General features: G+C 46.9%; 1 protein-coding gene and 1 long non-coding RNA gene across 7 annotated transcripts in view; both read left to right on the top strand.

Annotated features, from left to right (window-relative positions):
* MACROD1 (mono-ADP ribosylhydrolase 1) overlaps nt 1-17,323 on the top strand; it is a 195,760-nt gene that overhangs the window by 44,536 nt on the left and 133,901 nt on the right. The gene's annotated exons all lie outside the window — the stretch shown is intronic.
* LOC112542304 (uncharacterized) overlaps nt 1-17,323 on the top strand; it is a 53,745-nt gene that overhangs the window by 22,104 nt on the left and 14,318 nt on the right. The window lies entirely within an intron of this gene.

Raw genomic sequence — 17,323 nt, forward strand, 5'->3', positions numbered from 1 at the left:
CTTAAGACTTAATTACAAGAACGGCTTCCTTGTGCAGTCACTCACAATCCTAATGGCTCAGTAAGACTCCAGGCCTATCAGCTTCTGGATCTTGAAGCCTCCCAAGCTGGCTTTGATTCTTCCTACTCCAGAATCAGGTTGAAATCCTGCATCTGTCTGTTCTCCTGCAAGCCCCCTTCAAGAAAAAGCCATGGACTTCCCTCTAAATGTAGGGCTCAGCCCCTGTGCATTGACACCGAAGTAGGTCTGGGAGCGCTGCAGCACTTAAAGCTTGGACCACAGCCTGGCGACTTCTGCATCCCAAATGAGAAAGGGATGTTTTTCAAGCCAACTCAAGGTTGTAGTTGCATGTGCAAGCTTGCAAATTCCCCTATCTTCCTGCCCGACAGCAATTTCTGAGGGATTCTCAGATTGGCGTGCTCTTGCGGGACCTTGATCTGGGCTCTCGGGTGGTGCCCCAAGGTGGATTCGGGACTGTTTGGGGCCATGGTGATAAAAGAGATTTACTCCAGAAGCAAGCCTAGGAATAGGTTCAAGCAGTGTTTCTCAACCTTGGCAACTTTACCATGTGTGGGCTGCAACTCCCAGAATTCCCCAGCCAGTCATGCTGGCTGGGGAATTCTGGGAGTTGCAGCCCACACATGGTAAAGTTGCCAAGGTTGAGAAACACTGGGTTCAAGGCTAAGATGGTCCCTGCCTCTCTTCCCACTTTGATCCAAGATCAGGATCACTCTGTCGCCCTTCCTTTACCCTCCCAATTCCCCCCCCCCCATTCCCGCAGGTGTCAGATTCAGCTTTGGATCCTAGAATTCCTATCAGAATTTCTCAGGGATTTCCATTACAGCAGATGGGTGCAACATAAAACAGGGGAGGGGAATATCCCCTTTGGGGCACAACCAGCTGATAGAGGAGACTCGTGATCCCCCAAAGGACACGAGGTGTTTGGTCACAGTTGTTAAGAGTCCAAGACTTGATACACACATTCATTCGTAAGGCAACCTTCCCCAACCTTTTCCCCATATTGGATTACAGCTCCCCTAATCCTCAACCAACATGGCCATCAGCAGCATGGGAGCACTGCTCCCCCCCTCCAGCAGTTTTGTACAAAAATTTATTTATTTATTTATTTATTTATTTATTTATTTATAGGGTGCGTGTGCGGGCTCTGAGTTGGCTTAGGTGGCGTGTTTTTGCAAATGAAGTTAAAAACGTGCAGTATCTATAATAGCAAAGTCCAATAAGGAATGCTACACTTGGGATTCCAATGGTCTTCTCCCTTTGAGTAGGGCTGGGGCATATTTGGCATCATGGCTTGCACACCAGCTAACCCAGCCTCACAGGTCCAACCAAGACTGTGCTAACTCCAGTATGGCTTAGCCCAATGAATGACTCAGGTAGGCGCAACGTCAGTGCTAGCTTGTTTTAGGAAAGCTGATTCTTGGATGGGGGCATGATCCACTTTGTCACCCCTCTGCCTGCAGTCTCTCTTCCTGAATTTTCTGGAAAAAAAAGTTTCAGGGGCTTGGGGAAACGTTTCAGGCCTCTGCTTGAACTGAAAACGGGAAAACTGAAGAACTATTCCCTTTTTTATTTAAAGATGCAAAGCGTGCTAACAATTCTCTACCTGAGTTTTTATTTTAAAAATAAACCATCTTCTGCCGCTCTAGCATTCAGCAGGGGGCTACTTTAAAAAGTCATTACCATAGTTTTTTTTTTTAATCATTCTTATTAAAAAGAATGACAAATACGAACTCATTTAATTTAGGGGGGCTGGGCTGTATTTATCTTAGCCGCATGGCTTCCTCCCCACTCCTGTTTTATAGCGACTTCCGAGGAATTGTTGTTGTTGAAGAACTTGGCTGAAAATCTGTCTGTTTCTGACCACCCCTGAAGGCAAGATACTGTGGTAGGATCAGCCATCTGTCAGATCTGTGAGTTGTCCCAAACAGCAGACATCAGGGGAGGTAACCAGACAAGCGAGCCTGGAGCCAGGATGAGTGGGTGGCACCTTAGAGCCCCTGGCAGAATCTTAAAGGAGTAGTCATTTCCTTAATTCCCTAGCAATGGGGAAAAATATTAGCCCTTTTTTTTTTTTTAATTAAAACTTGCCTGCTTGGTGTGCTAAAGGCCTCAAATGAGATGAACAAACATGTCAGAAGATGCAATTCTGGCCCGTGGGGGAAGGCACAGTGCTGGGATTTGAAGAAAGTATGTTTAGTATAGTTTCCCAAATCTGTGTGCTACTCTCACAGCCCTGGGGAAGCGCTGGCCCCCTGGCAAGCAGGAAAAAAGCAAAGCAGTTGGTTTGATTTTGTCTTAACCCAGCGTGCAAGCCCACCGTGGCGCTTGGTGCCTGAGCTCAACCTGCCTTTAGCAGCATGTGTGAATCCAATATTTGAGCTCTACAGGTTGGGAATTTGGGGAGTTTCTTTCTATCGATCCTTTACAGACTTCTGAACCACCTGCTCCCCAAAGTAAACAGGTACTGTAAAGTCTCCTTCAAGCTGATGGTGACTCTTGATCTCTGCGCAGAAACATCCCTGTCATTTTCTCAGCAACAACGTGGAAGTGTTTTTTCCCTCCCTTCCTTCCTTCCTTCTCTGATGTTTTTTTTCAACGTCCCAGCCAAACGTTCAGTTCTCGGATTTCCCCTCCAAGTGCTAATCCGTTGGGCTGTGCAGAGGTCTAGATTGGTAAGACAAAATATGAAGCTGAATCTTTTCCTGGGGCATGCACTCCCAATTGCATTTTGCCCTTCAAATCTGGATTGCTAAAGCAGGTCAGATTGGCATAGCTTTTCTGAGATCAGGCAAGACTTCACTAGGGGCTCTTCATGTGCGCATGCACACACACAGAGCATGAAAATTGTGGGTGTGAGCTAAGCCCCTCTCAACTTCCAGCTTGGCACTATCTAGATATATTAGAAGCCACCGTCCTGACCATCACTTGCTTTCTGTCTTGCACGCTATGGGAGGAAATTCAGGGTAGTGTTCAAAATGTTGGGGTGCTCTATATAAAGCCCCCAAGCCTTAGCCCCTGATTCCCCCATGTTATTAAAATCACCCCCCAACTTTTCTAAAATCTATAAGGGAACCACCCTAAAAGGGGGATGTTTCACTTCTGCTCCTCTGTTTCGGGCACCCTTTTAAGGGGCTGCAGCCTCCCATTCCTCTCTGCTTCTTTTTAGAGATGAATTTCTCCCTGTGGTTTTTTTTTCCAGAATTCGGAAAATTAGGGAAGGTGCGTAATTCTTTCCCCTTGCGGGAGTGCCGGCCCTCCATCAAGTTAATATCTGTGTAGCTGTTTGAAGTAAATAATAATGTTTTCCTTTGTGGGGGGGGGAAGGTTGCCCTTTTCATCTCTCCAAAGCAGGTCAGATGGCAGACCATAATTATCCGGGCTGCGGCTTGCTTGGGGCTTTTATACTGGAGCTGTTATTAAAAGGACCCACCGGGTTTGGGAAGCAAAGCGAGGTTGTGCTGAGTCTCCTTTTAATCCAGAAACTCCAATGGCCCTTGATCTCTTTCTTTCTCTTTCTCCAAGGTTGCTAGGCTCAGCAGTCTTTCCATCTGACAGCACGGCTGGGCGGATAGGTCAGTGAATTTATTTCAGATGTTTTTCCTCCTCCCCCCTGTTTTTTAAAAATTAAGTTTCTAGGCCTCAGGGACCCCTTACCTAGCAGGCATTCCTCGACTACGTAATGTGTATTTACGTGTGCCAGTAACAGGATCACTGGTGACTTGGGCTTTTTAAATGGAAAATATAGATGCAGGGAGAGATCTAGAAGATATTTTGGGGCTTTGGGTGTGTGTGTGTGTGCACGCTCTTCCTAATTCTGTATGTAGTGAAACAGGTCCGGTGGATTTTTGCATTGCTTTGAAAACCTGCACAATCTGTTTGAGCAAAAGCAAAAGGACGCTGCGGTGCTTCCATAGAGAGCTCTGCTATTGTGGCAGCCCTTTGGGGGCTCTTAATCTGACTGCTTTCAATCCTGTCTATGGGGTTCACCGTGATGCAGAAAGTGGGCTGGGGTTGGACAACGCCCCAAGCTGTAAACTGGGGTTTACCATCCCTGCTAAGCCCAAATCAAACCGAATCCCATGATAACTTAGGACCCTGAACCTAGTTGGGTGCTCAGCCTCCCAGGATCGTGGCAGGATGCTTTGGCAGGAAATGCCTCCTCTCTCCATGTTCTGAAATCGTTATTAATTATTAATTGATTAAACGATGAGTTATTATTAATTAAATTATTCGTGGACGTTAGAAAACAGTAGTCCGGACCTGTGAGGCTTGCAAACAAGCTGTGCATGGCAAAGAGCCTTTGGAAAAGCACCAACTTCACTCTGCTCTCTGAACTGAAATGCTTTGACAAGACCTAAAAGTTGATGAAGAGGAACAGGGAGGAGACAGGAAACAGAGAGAGAAAGCTGAAGTGGATTGCCTTTTACTCCAGTCTCATCTAACTCAGAATTCCCAATCTACTGTCCTTTGGGTAATCAATCTTGAGCCATTCTGATTCTCAGCCTTCACAACTTCTGTGGCTGGGAATGATGGAACGTGCACCTGTAGAATGTCTTGAGTAGGGAAAGCTGACCTATTTAGTTCTCCCAGAAATAGATTTATTTTGAAGCCCAGTTCCTACCTCCCTATTTAAAAAAAAAAAAAGTGAAGAAACCCCAGAACAATAATGAGCCCCCCAGAATAACTTAGGGGAAAAGTGACCATCATGAGATAAATACTTCGCAGATTGACGATCTGATGTTTCACATAACCAGATATTATCTTCCCTCAATTTTAGGAAAGTTTTAAGAGTGGGAGTGGGGTTTTAACTGACAATCCACGTCTCAACTTCCAGTTACTGTATACCGGTGTTTCTCAACCTTAGCAACTTTAAGATGTGTGGACTTCAACTCCCAGAATTCCCCAGCCAGCATGGGTGGTATGGCTGGCTGGGGAATTCTGGGAGTTGAAGTCCACAACTTTTAAAGTTGCCAAGGTTGAAGAACATTGCTGTATACATTCTACTAGGTTCTGCCCTGGTTCCCTAGCTCTTTTCTGGAGCCATATGGACTAGTAACTTGCAGAGATGTCAGATCCCATGGCAGAAAATTAGGTTTGGCCATTCTGTAACAGGCCAGAACTGTCAATAATTCAACCCACTGTTCTGCTACCACATGTTGTGGCTAACCTTTCTCGTAATGAAATGCAAGAGGACTCTGGTTACAAAAAAAGAAAAAAAAAGAACATTTTCCATGCATGCAGCCTTGCCAAAATTCCCAGTCTCATTGCAACGGCCCCTAACATTGGAAACTGAAAACGTCTACCTCCAAATGAAGGTGAGATCAAAACTGAAGCCTTTATTTCAGGGATCCCCAAGTTCTTCAGCTCATCAACCCCTTCATAAAGTTTGAGATTGTTCATTGACCCCCAAACATTTATTATATGAAAATAATTTAATAAATACTATTTCAACTAAATAACGTCGACCCCTTGGATAGTCCCATCAAGGGGGTCAATATTGTCTACCTACCATGTCTGTCTGTCTGCCTGTCTATCTATCTATGTCTGTCTATGTATCTGTCTACCCTGTCTGTCTGTCTAGCTCTATCTACCATGTCTGTCTATCTGTCTGTCTACTATCATCCATCCATCCATCCATCCATCCATCCATCCATCCATCCATCCATCCATCCATGTGTCTGTCTGCCTATCTATCCATCCATCCATCCATCCATAAACACACACAGACACACACACAAACATATCAGATGATCCTATCAAGGTAATTAAGTTCCTAAATCTGAAACCCTTGCTTGTTCACCACCTAAAAAGCACACAGCATTTTCTGTTAACTATCCCCCGCCCCCTGTTCCAGTTTCCAATTCTTTTTCGAAAGCAGCGTCTGTGTATCAATGGGTATATTTGATCTGTGTCTCCCTGGAGCAGAGTTAAGCCAAGCGCGTATGAAATTAGCAAAAGCATTCACTTTGGGGTCCTTTTGTTTATTTGGAGGGATGGTGGAGGGAAAGAGAATTGCAACAGCTGCCTTTGCTACAGAAAAATACTTCTCGAAAAATATCAGGGAGTTGCTCAACCAGTCCCGGTTTGAGCTGGCTCAAGACTGACATCCTAATCCTGTTTTTTCCCCAGCTATTTTTGCAAGCTGAACAGGTTGGGCTGCTTCTCAGTTTTTTTGGAGTGCCTTGTTCCCAGCAGCTCTGCATTGGTGTGATGCTATCTATCTTAGGGTACCATATCTGGACTGCAAACCTCCAGAACGCCACTAGGGGGCCTCGGGGAGATTTAAGAAAAAAACCTATTTGCTGCCATCCTGTGGTCATTTAGATCTTTGCAGCTCTGGAATAGCAGTGCTATTCTATGGCTTCTCTGCTAGATCCCTCACAAACTAGTGGCCAAGGAATCCAAGGTTTAGAATTGGGTAGCCCATGTTTGGAACCTGGTTCCTTCTGAGAGTGTACTCAGTGATGATCTCAAAGCCACATTTCCATCATCATCAGCTCCAGCGTCTGCGATTTGGACGCCGTGATGCTAAAGATTACACCGTGATGCATCGCCTTTGTGGCAGGTGAGATTTGGCCGTGGGTGTGTGGGGTGTGTTGGGGCGTGTGTGGGCAGGGAAAAGGGAGAAGTGAGTGTAGGCAAAGCAGAAAGTGAGCATAGCCAGAGTAAAACAAAAAACAAAAAACACCAAAATCTTAATTTCATTCAAGTCTGATTCTCCCACCCACTCTTTCCTACATTATTGATTCCTAAAAGAGCTTAAGCTTAATTTTAATACATGCAGTGAAAATTGGCGGCAGCTGAGAAGGGAGCTGGGGCCCACCGTGTGGGCAGGTGTGATATGCACCCATGCTGTAATCATTGAGAAGCTCAAGGTAGTGAAATATGTTTGGCTAGCTTCTCCAGCACTGGCATCCTTCAGGGTAGAGGCTTTCAACTCCCAGAATCCTTAGCCACATCCAGTGGGATTTTGGGAGTCAAACTCTGCACATCTGGGCCATCCAGGTTGGGAAAGGGTGAGTTAAGATCCCATCCCTCCCTTTGGTTGTGGGGGGAGAGGAAATGTTCTGGGGAGCAGGCTGCATTATCTGCAGTGACTTCCCACTAAATTACACCTATCTTAGCTTTAATGCTTGTTAAAAGCAGGGAGTGGTAGGACCTGGAGAAATATGAGCCATAATCCTGGATCGACCCATTCTCGTGAGGTCATAATGATTCAGCTGCTCCTCTGATGAAGACTCGGGTTGCCCCAAAGCATGGCACTGCCCTCTCACACTTCCTTTCAACTGAAGCTGGTTGTAAGGGTGACAAAGGGAAAAAGCATCCATTTTGGGTCACTGTTCTTGAAGAACCATTGGGATATATATGAAATACAGGTAGTCCTCACTTAACAACCATTCATTTAGTGACTGTTCAAAGTTACAATGATGCTAAAAAAAAAGTGACTTATGACTGGTGCCCAAAGTTACGACTGTCCCAGCAGCCCCATGGTCACGTGATCACAATCCAGGCGCTTGGCAACCAGCTCGCACTTATAACGGTTGCAGTGTCCCGGGGCCACTGGGACCTTCCCAGCTGGCTTCCAGCAAGCAAAATCAGTGGGGAACTGTGTGATTTGCTTAACAACCGTATGATTTGTTTAACGGCTGCTGCAAAAAAGATGGTAAAATCGGATCTCATTTGCTTAACAACTGCTACACTTAACAACCAATTTTCTGGTCCCTATTGTGGTTATTAAGCAAGAACTACCTGTAGATAAATAAATGGGGTTGTATCCTGACCTGGATGACCCTGTGTTGCTTCTGTCATTTAAAATGTCAGAAGTCAGCTTTCCCCAACCTGGGGAACTCCAGAAGTGTTGGACTCCAGCTGCCTTTAGACTTCACAGCCAGTCAGCAGGAATGGCCTTTGGAGTCCCAGGACATCAGTGCTCATCCCTAACCCCCAGAGCAGTGTTTTTCAAGTGCCCCAGGATTTCCCTCCTGGTTTTAAAGCTTTGTCACCAAGGAACCAACAGCTTGAAAGATGGCAGTAGTAACAGCTTAGCAGCCTGGCATTTTAAAAAGGCATTCCTACCCAGAGACAAAAACGGGCAGTATTATATGAAAACTGGGACAGGCAGACTGAATAGGCTGTGTGTGCGTCTATGATCATTTGTGTCCGTGCATTTGATCATTTGGCCTGTTCTTGGAACCCAGATCGTTTTGTTAACTTATGGTTTAATGTGCTGTGCACCCCCAGAAAAATGGATCAAATCAGTAACTGTCTGAAGAATTGTGTGTGGACTCCTTGGGGCTCTCTGAGCTTTTCTTGCAATTGTTTCGTTACCCGGCTAGGTCACATCTTCAGTGCTAGAATGGAGTGGGGTTTGCTCTCTGTTTATACAGTGGCTTGCCCTGCCAGTGTTGGGAGGGGGGGTATTTTTATTTTTTTCCTCTCCTGGTGGTTCTTTGGTTAGGGTATTGTTTACTGCTTGATTGTCTGGTGATAATTTTGGTGTTAATCTCTGCTTATCTGGGTGATGTTTGCTGATGAGGAGGTATTCTGGTCTTTTGTTTCCTTTTTATTGCCTCTTTTGAATAGTATGTAGATATTGTTTAACTCTATGTGTGAACCCTACTCCCTTCTAGCACTGAAGATGTTACCTAGCCAGGTAACGAAACGTTTGCAAGAAAAGAACCAAGCTCAGAGAACCCCAAGGACTCCACAGTTCAACCCTGAGCTACATATATTCTCTTCTATTGAATTATGTGTGCACTGAGTCCCTGAGCGGGAGCAGAATCCCATTCAAAGATCAACTGGTGGGCTTATGATCCTTACTGTTCATGCAAACTTTTAAAACATGCCAGTTGCTTCCTCTAGGTAATGTCAACAAAATAAGCCAATGTTGGTCTTTTTCATTTTGTAAACTGAGTAGGAAGGAAGCTGAGGGCGAACAAATCACAGCACGCCACTGAACATTTCACGGCTTCCTCTTTGCTGGTCCTGGCCACTAACCTATGCCAGCTCCCCCAAAGGATTCTGTTTAGATATTCAGAGGCTGGTTGATGATTTTCTGTGGGTATCTCTGCACAGCTGCATCTGTGTGGCTAAGTGTGTGTGTGAGAGAGAGAGGAAGGCAAGAAGGAAGTTAGTTAATAAACTGGTAATCAATGGTGGGAGGGGGCAGGGTGGAGTAGGTGCATCGCTGGCCAATTTATTATCATGCCTGAAAATGAAACCTTGTGATTAATAAGTCTTTGATTTATCGGCACGTTGAGCCAGGAGCATTATTCACAACGTGGCATTGACAAGGCCTTGGTTCCCATCGTCGCCGCCGAACGCAGGGGCGGAGGAAGGTGGGGAGGGGGAGAAGATGCCAGGACCAGTCTGAATGAAGCCCTAAATACCTGGTTTGTCGAAGCATTAATGGCTTTGTTGCAAGCCCCACGGCTGTGAAAGATTCCCTCTGGACCGAGGTAATTGTTATTGATTATGAAAGCAGATAAATCCAGCAGGAGGCAGAGCTGTTACTGCCGGCAGAAAAGCTGCTGTTCGTACTGGAAGCTGGCTTTAGAGTCAGGTCTCCATTCCCAGGTGCTGATTTAACCCAGGGTCTAGCTTGGGTTGTGGCAAACTCCCCCCGATGGAACCCTTTCCGCTCGTTTGGATGGTGGAATAGAACAGCGCTGCAGAGTTTGCGCGTCTCCAAAGTTCGCAACATGCTTTTGGGCTCAGAAGACCAGCAGCCTCCCGTACCTGAAAACCACAGCCAAGGAACAACGATAAACCGAACCCAGATGTGTTTGGAAATCTACACATTTGGATGAAGCTATGTTCGGAGATGCGTACGTTTCGGATACAGCGGGCGTGCAGCTTTTGAAAGAGAATAGGTTCACTTGGAAATACGCGTCCATAAATACTTTCACAGCACCCAATATATGTTCATCACTTATGCAGTGCATCATACAAGCATTTACGCAACACACACATGTTTTTGCGAATATGGCAAGCGTGTTCAAAAGAGCCCTCTATCGTCATGCGTGAAAGCAGATGGCACCTAAAACTAAGATTTGGGTTGTAGAGCACCCAGGTACATCTCAAACTCTCCTGCTCTTGGAACGACAGGATAGAGGGGAGCCTACTGGTTATTTTGGTGTTCAGGGACAGCTAAATTATAGTTACTTCCTGGAATTCTCTGTGGAATGAAGACTGAAGAATGACGACTCAATGCCAGTCCTGTATTTATTCTTAGAAGGAGATTGCCCTGCTTGCGCTCCCTCTGCAGCAAAGAGGAGAACCCATGCAGAACTATCCTTTTTTTAAAAATGAGAAGATAAGAGTGGTGGGAAAATCTGGGAGGTTCAAAGTGCTAGACGACAGCGCTGGGGCCCATCATAATATCTTGCAAATAAGTTGGGCAATTGCACGACAATAACTTTGGATGTGTCCCTAAAATCTTTAAGGACCTCTGCAGCTTGCCTTTAGTGTGCCTGCTTAGAAATGTGCACGCATGGGCACTGAGGTATGATGTATTGCCTTTCTGCACCCAGAGCAACCGCCGAAATTTGTTCATGAGCCCTAACAGCAGATTGCAGCCTGTTTTGTTTTTCCCAAAGTATGTCTGATCAAAAATACAGCTTGCAGGTTCTTAAGTGAAGGCTACTGGGTACAGGCATGCGGCGAGGGCAGTCAAGCATCCTGGACTAGAGGGGAGGGGGCTGAGTTGAATAAGAACTGGGGAATGAGAAGCCTCTTGCTGGATTTGGCTAACAAGTTGTAAGAGGTGCTTATGTGCCAGCTGGAGGAAGTGGAAATCAGTGAGGAGGAGAGATGGAGAAGAAATCTTCCTTGGGGTTTAGGGCAATCTTCTCCAGTTTGGTTATCTCTAGATGGGCTGTTTTCTGGGCTGTTAGGGAATTGTGCATGCCTGCGTGGGCACAGGATCAGCTAAGGAAGTGTAACCTGAGCTACATTTCACACACGGGTTTCTAAGGACTGGCCACGTCTTTAGCTGCCTGGCTCTCATGATTTGATTCCTCTTTCAGGTAGGCATAAGAGGACTCCTTTCGTAGCCTGGGTTTATAGCCCATTTATACCATCGGTGGCAGAAATTGAGTGGGAAATTATTTGGCTGGACGAGGTTCTCTCGGAGGGCAGGGGATAGCAAGCTGGTGTCCTTGAAGGCTTCTCCCCTCGGTTTCTGCTTGGAAGTCTTTGGAAGTAGAAAAACGAGGCAGACTCAGACCTCCTCCAATTCCTCTCCGCTAGCCATACCCTCACAACGACACAGCCCAGAAAAAAGGCTTCCCCCCGCAAATCATAGACGCCAATCCTTCCCCCTTTACTGTTCTTTCTCAGCCCTCCCCAAGCACCGCTTCTCATTCCCCGTGGTCCCCTTTTTATCGAAAAGATGGATTAAAACTCACAGGGCTGTACGGCGGCAGAAGGAAAAGCAGCCCGCTAGCTTAGGGCATTGCGGTGGTCCTGATCAATCATCTTTACCTGTCTCTTGGATTCAGAGAGAAAGGCAGACAGCTGGAGGTCAGGCTTCCTTCTTCCTCAATCCGGCTGTTTCTTTAACGGGTCTTTCTTTCTCCTCTCGTTCCCATGGACCTTCTGGAACAGCTCAACGCGTTTTGAAAGCCCCAAAGAACTGCTTTACATGCTCCGAAGTGCCACCAGGATCCGCTTTCTGTTTCTTCCTGGGCAGAGATAAATTCCAACTCTGCCTTGGGGCGCCACCATAAGACGTGTTGAGGGGGCAGGAGGAGGGCCAGTTGAGTGACCCCCCAACAGTCTCGCCTGCTTCCTCTCTTGCTCTCTTGGATCTGCCTTCAGATCCCTTGATCTGAACCGGAACCCTTTTGCGCTCCCATCCTAGCTAAACATCGACCACCATCCTGTGGATCTGAACAGCTGGGAGAGCCCACATCCAAACCAATCCTGGTTCAATCTCCACGAGGCACTTTGTTTCCCCCTCCAAAAAGCCTCCGCGGCCTTTTTTCCAGCAGATTTCAGAACTTTCATCCGGTAACAGCTTAGCAACAATGGGGACCCTTCCAGCGACCCTTGAAAAGATCACCAAGGGGCCCTTCCTTTGCCACCCCGCACCAGAGATGTTTCATCAGAGATGTTTGGCAAAGGCGAAGGAGCCGCAGCGGCCTCTGAACAGCCCGGTCCCCACAGCTGGCTTGTCAAGGCTGGGTGGGCCTGTTGTTTAAGGTGATGAAAAGAAAGTCGTCTGTTTTTTCTCGCCCTCCAAAAAGGAAAGAATCAACACAATCCACCAAGCGATCAAAGGATTCCCTCCAGGAGCTGACGGCCGTGGGATAAATCCTCCAGCAAAAGGAAATCGGGTGGCCCGGCCTCCAAAACCTGCAAAAGTCATTTTGACAAAGTGGTTAGTGTTCATGGGAGGGGCCGAAGGCTGAGGAGATGAATCTCACAGCGGGCGGAGTGGGGGGGTTATGCTGGCAGCCCTGCCAAGCCTGACAGATCAAAGGTGGCAACGAGTGACATGTGCTGGGCTGCGCAAAGCACCAGGGCTGCCTTGCTTCACTGCCCACTGTGAGGGATGGCAGGTGGGATCAAAGCTTTGCCAGCGTTTCGCTACTTCAGGGCGATTTGAGCCCGGTCTGCCTGCAGACCCCCAAAGGGAAGCACCTGTTGGACCCCCTTGGAGAGCAAGGGGGGCTGAGTTCGAATCTTTCCACCCAATAAGGTGCCACTGGATGAATTTTGTAGCCCTGTTTGGGGTCGGAGGACGTTTTGGGGTGATTTTCCAAGATGGCCACCTGCCTAGTCTCCAAACAGGGACCTTGCCAACCTCACTGGTCCCCCAACAGCCCTTGACCCAAGACAGCCCAGGGAGGATGCTCTCTTTTGTTCTGCCCACCTGCTTCAGCAACCTCCCCATCAGTGCCCACTTACCACTGTCTGTCTGTCTTGGCAGCTGGACCGCCTTCCAAGCAAAGCGCTGGGTTCAGCATCCCCCCCCCCCCCGCCTCTGGGATTAGCAGGAGCCATGAAAACGTATGTTTTGCATTTGCAGAATGCCAGCTTCCTGTTTTCATTTTCAACTGAAACGGGCCTTAAACGTAAACAAAACAAGGTGGGTTGGAGAACTGGGTGGGGACCACAGGAGGCCTTTGTGGGCACCCTGGTGCCTGCGAGGGTGGATTAGTGCAAAATACTCAAAACTGGTGCTTTCACCTCTCATCTGAGGCAATGCCATGTCTTTTACGACTGCCTTCTGCTGCTTGCTGTGACTAGCTTTCTTTTTGCATGCGAGCTTCAAAAATGGAGAAAGATACCCGGTATGCAGTTCCAAGGGATGCTGTTCCCCTCTGTGCAGGGCACTTTTCTGTGTGAGACTTTCTCTGATTAAATGGCACTCTGCCACCAAAAGACCCAAGGGGAATCTGCCTCTTTGGGGACCCTCCATCTCCCTCCCCTGTTCCAGTTTTCTCTTGGTGACCCACTCAGTATCTCCTCCCCAAGAAATCTGATGCTTCCAAAACCACTGGGGCTCCTCCAAACCTCCCGATACCTCTTGTGCATGGAAAGTGCCTTGATGCTGACCCTCAGTTCTGCATATGGAGGACCAAGAAAGCATATACCTTGATGAAAGCTTGTCTGTATGTGTAGCATGTGTGTGTGTGGGGTGTGTGTGTCAAACTGTGACAGAGCAATGTGTGAACCAAGTTTCTGCAAGCCACTGCAGATTCCTCTCTGGTGGGTGGGTGGTACTGCTTTGGCTACATGGGGGTCTACAGGTGCCGAGTGAGCTTGTGAATAATATATGAAAAGAAGAGAACATAACGCAAGACCAGCATTTTTAGCAGCAGCCCCTTGTCCTTGGTTAATAGCTAAGTTTGCTCCCAGAGCTTCAGTTACAAGCCAATAGGAGAGGGGGGGAAAGGAGAATTCAAGTCCAACACTTCTCTTGTACAGGTAGTCCTCGCTTAACAGCACTCGTTTAGTGACCAAAGTTACAATGGTGCTAAAAAAGTGACTTAAGACCAGTCCTCGCACTTATGATTGTCGCAGCATCCCCACAGTCATGTGATCAAAATTCAGGCGCTTGGCAATCAGCTCACACTTACAATGGTTGCAGCATCCTGGGGTCACGTGATTTCCGTTTGTGACCTTCCCAGGGGGCTTCCGACAAGCAAGTAAATGGGGGAAGCTGGATTCACTTAACAACCATGTGATTTGCTTAACAACCACAGTGATTCGCTTAACGACTGCCACAAAAAGGTTGTAAAATCAGGTCCAATTTGCTTAACAACGGCCCTGCTTAACAATCAATTTTCCAGTCCCTATTGTGGTCATTAAGCGAGGACTACCTGTAATTGGTTTCCAAACTATAGCACAGAAAGGCAAGGCTGAGGTAACAGCCCTTTTCATGGCCCTGCTCCAACGTGGCCTTCCCGTGTCAACCCAAGGAAGGTTGCAAGCAGATTGATGGGATCCCCAGACCCCACAAGAGGGTGGGCCTCCAGAACAGGACAGCTGGGGGCTGTGAAATCTCCTCTGCCTGAATTCCACTGGGAAATGCCCACCCCCAGTTCCAATACGAGGATCCATAACGGGAATAATGCTTTCATCATTAGACTACTGCAAGATGTTCTATGTGGGGGCCGTCTTTAAAGATCACTTGAAGGTTCACTTGGGGCGTAAGATAGTGGCCCAGGTGTTCATGGCCAGTAGGTTTACACCTGTATGGCAGCACCTGCATTGGCTCCTTCTTAGCTCTCGGGGGCACTTCAAAAGTGCTGGTTTTATTTATTTTTTTATTTATTAAATTTATATAGCCGCCCATCTCACTCCTGTGACTCTGGGCAGCTTACAAAGTTGAACCTCTAAAATAGGTTGTTTTTAACCTACGAAGCTCTCCAGGGCTTGGCTCCAAGTTATGTGCAGGATCACATCTTTGGGTAACCGAATCGATCACACCAGGAAAAGCAGTTGGTGGTTCCCCATTTTCGGGAGGTCAAAGAACCGTTTTTCCAGGCTGGCCTTCTGGAATGGCCTCTTGTTGGAAGTTGTTAGATATCTCAACAACCTATTGCGCATCCTTTTGAAGCAAAGCAAATGTACAATTTTACATAACAGCAAAATGGGATCGTAGAGCCCAACATCCCTTCCCACATTTGGATCGTGTGAAATGAACCTTTGTCTAAAATGGGCCAACAAGCTGAAGCTCACATCTGGGCTCCTCCTGCTTTTCAAAGCCCTTCACGTTGCTTCAGTTCACTGTGAGAAAGAAAGCAGAATGTGCTAAGGTTTGCATGGGACCTATGTCTGTAAGAATCCTATTTGTTCACCCCTTTAAAAAAAAAAAACAAGACCCATGGAAAATACCCCCAAAATTCTACCTCCATGACCACCATAGAGAAATCAGATTTTAAGGTGAGATTTGAAGATTCTAAGGCAGTGTTTTTCAACCTTGGCGACTTTAAGATGGGTGGACTTCAACTCCCAGAATTCCCCAGCCAGCAGAGAATTCTGGGAGTTGAAGTCCACCCATCTTAAAGTTACCAAGGTTGAAAAACCCTCACCTAAGGGATGCTCATGAAGATACTTTAAGAGATCGTTCCAGGCAAAATGGGCAGGGATGAGAAAGCGATTGTCCTGGACAATGAAAAGAACTAAATCTATATTGACTTTTCCTATGTTGGAACATCCCCCCCCCCAACTCATGTTTTTCCCCCTCTCCAGCAGACTTGGGCAAGGTAAATTCTACAAATGGACATTATTAGCCGCCTGAACAGGACCCTGCCTGCTTCTGAACTTCCAGTGCTCACCAGTTCTCTTAATGCTTTGAAATCTTGGCTTTGTCAAGGAAAAGGGGAGAGATTTTCAAGATAAGATGGGGGAGACCAGATTGCTTTCCCTTTTTTTTTTTTTTTAAAGCTGAGAGTGTTTACCATCTCTGATGTCTAGGAATCTGGGCTGATGTATCATTTTTGCTCAGCCTCCAGTTGCCTACGAAAGAAAGTCACAGCGTGGAATTAGCTGCTTTTTCCAGCCTGGAGCACAATTCAGGCAAGGGGTATGAATGTGTGTGTGTGTGGTGCACGTGCGTGTATTTGCGTATGTGTGTGCACGTGCCTGCCACCAAAACAATTGTAAGCAGGCATTCAATTAATTATGATTGGTCTACAAGAGCTTCCCTGTTGTTTGCAAATTAGCTGTTTTCACTCCTCCCCCCCCTTCATCCTTCCTTTTCTTTTCTTTTCTTTTCTTTTTTTTCAAATATGGGCTTTTGAGAAATGAGGCCAAGCAGGGAAAGAAGCCTAGTGCTTTTCTCTGTGCCTGAAAGAGACGTGCAAGAGGCCCAGATAAGAAGCTGTTGATGGGATATTGTTCTGCCCCTTGTGCAGCAGAGGGATATTCCAGAGGGTCCAGAGCCGAAAATGAGAGGATCTAGATGCATTTGTCTTGCTGAAGCTAAGCATACAGAGTGTCTTCCATCATGGGGGAACGCTGGGAGATGCATAGTTGGCTTGTGATATGCCTGAAAAGGATCATGGATTTGTAGTCAATGACAAGGTTAACCTGAGCTTGCAGCGTGAGACAGCAGCAAAAAAGGCAAATGCAATTGCTTAACCAATGTATGGAGAGCCAGTTTGGTGTAGTGGGTAAGGCGTTAGGCTAGAAACCAGGAGACCGTGAGTTCTAGTCCTGCTTAGGCACAGAGCCAGCTGGGTGACCTTGGGCCAGTCCCTCTCTCTTAGCCCTAGGAAGCAGGCAATGGCAAACCACTTCTGAAGAGCCTTGCCAAGAAAGCTGCAGGGACTTGTCCCGGCAGTCTCCGAGAATCAGACACGACTGAGCAGATTGCAAGACTGTTTGTGGCTGAAACCGACCAACCGGACAAAAATAAACTTAACATTCCACGTGAATATCCATAGATAAATCCACGTCGAAATGTGTGGCGCGGAATGTATTTTCTCAGAAAATAGGCCTGTACAAACATCTTTTTAATCTCCGGGTAGACACTTCTAAATGTTAGCGTTTATAAAGCAGCAGCGCCTAATTGCATCTGAGAGGAAATGCATTCCCCAATATGGATTTAAATGCGTATTAATATACATGGCTTTTTCGTGCAATGAAAACAACCCAGCAACACATAAATAATGGAGACGCGAGAGAAAGCGGGCCTCTGAACTTCAGCAGACGCGTAAGGAAGGATCCGTCCATCCCTCCTCTCCGCAGGAGCGATTTGTTGGCGGGTGGAGGGGAGCCAACAAGAGGCTCATCCTGATTGAGACGTTCAGTCTGGATCTGGAAGGTATCTCTGTCAACTGCAGGT

The sequence above is a fragment of the Python bivittatus genome, unplaced genomic scaffold (assembly GCF_059951505.1).
Source record: "Python bivittatus isolate LINGU-HERP-01145 unplaced genomic scaffold, Pbiv_v1 ctg000180_np1212, whole genome shotgun sequence".
NCBI lineage: Eukaryota > Metazoa > Chordata > Lepidosauria > Squamata > Pythonidae > Python > Python bivittatus.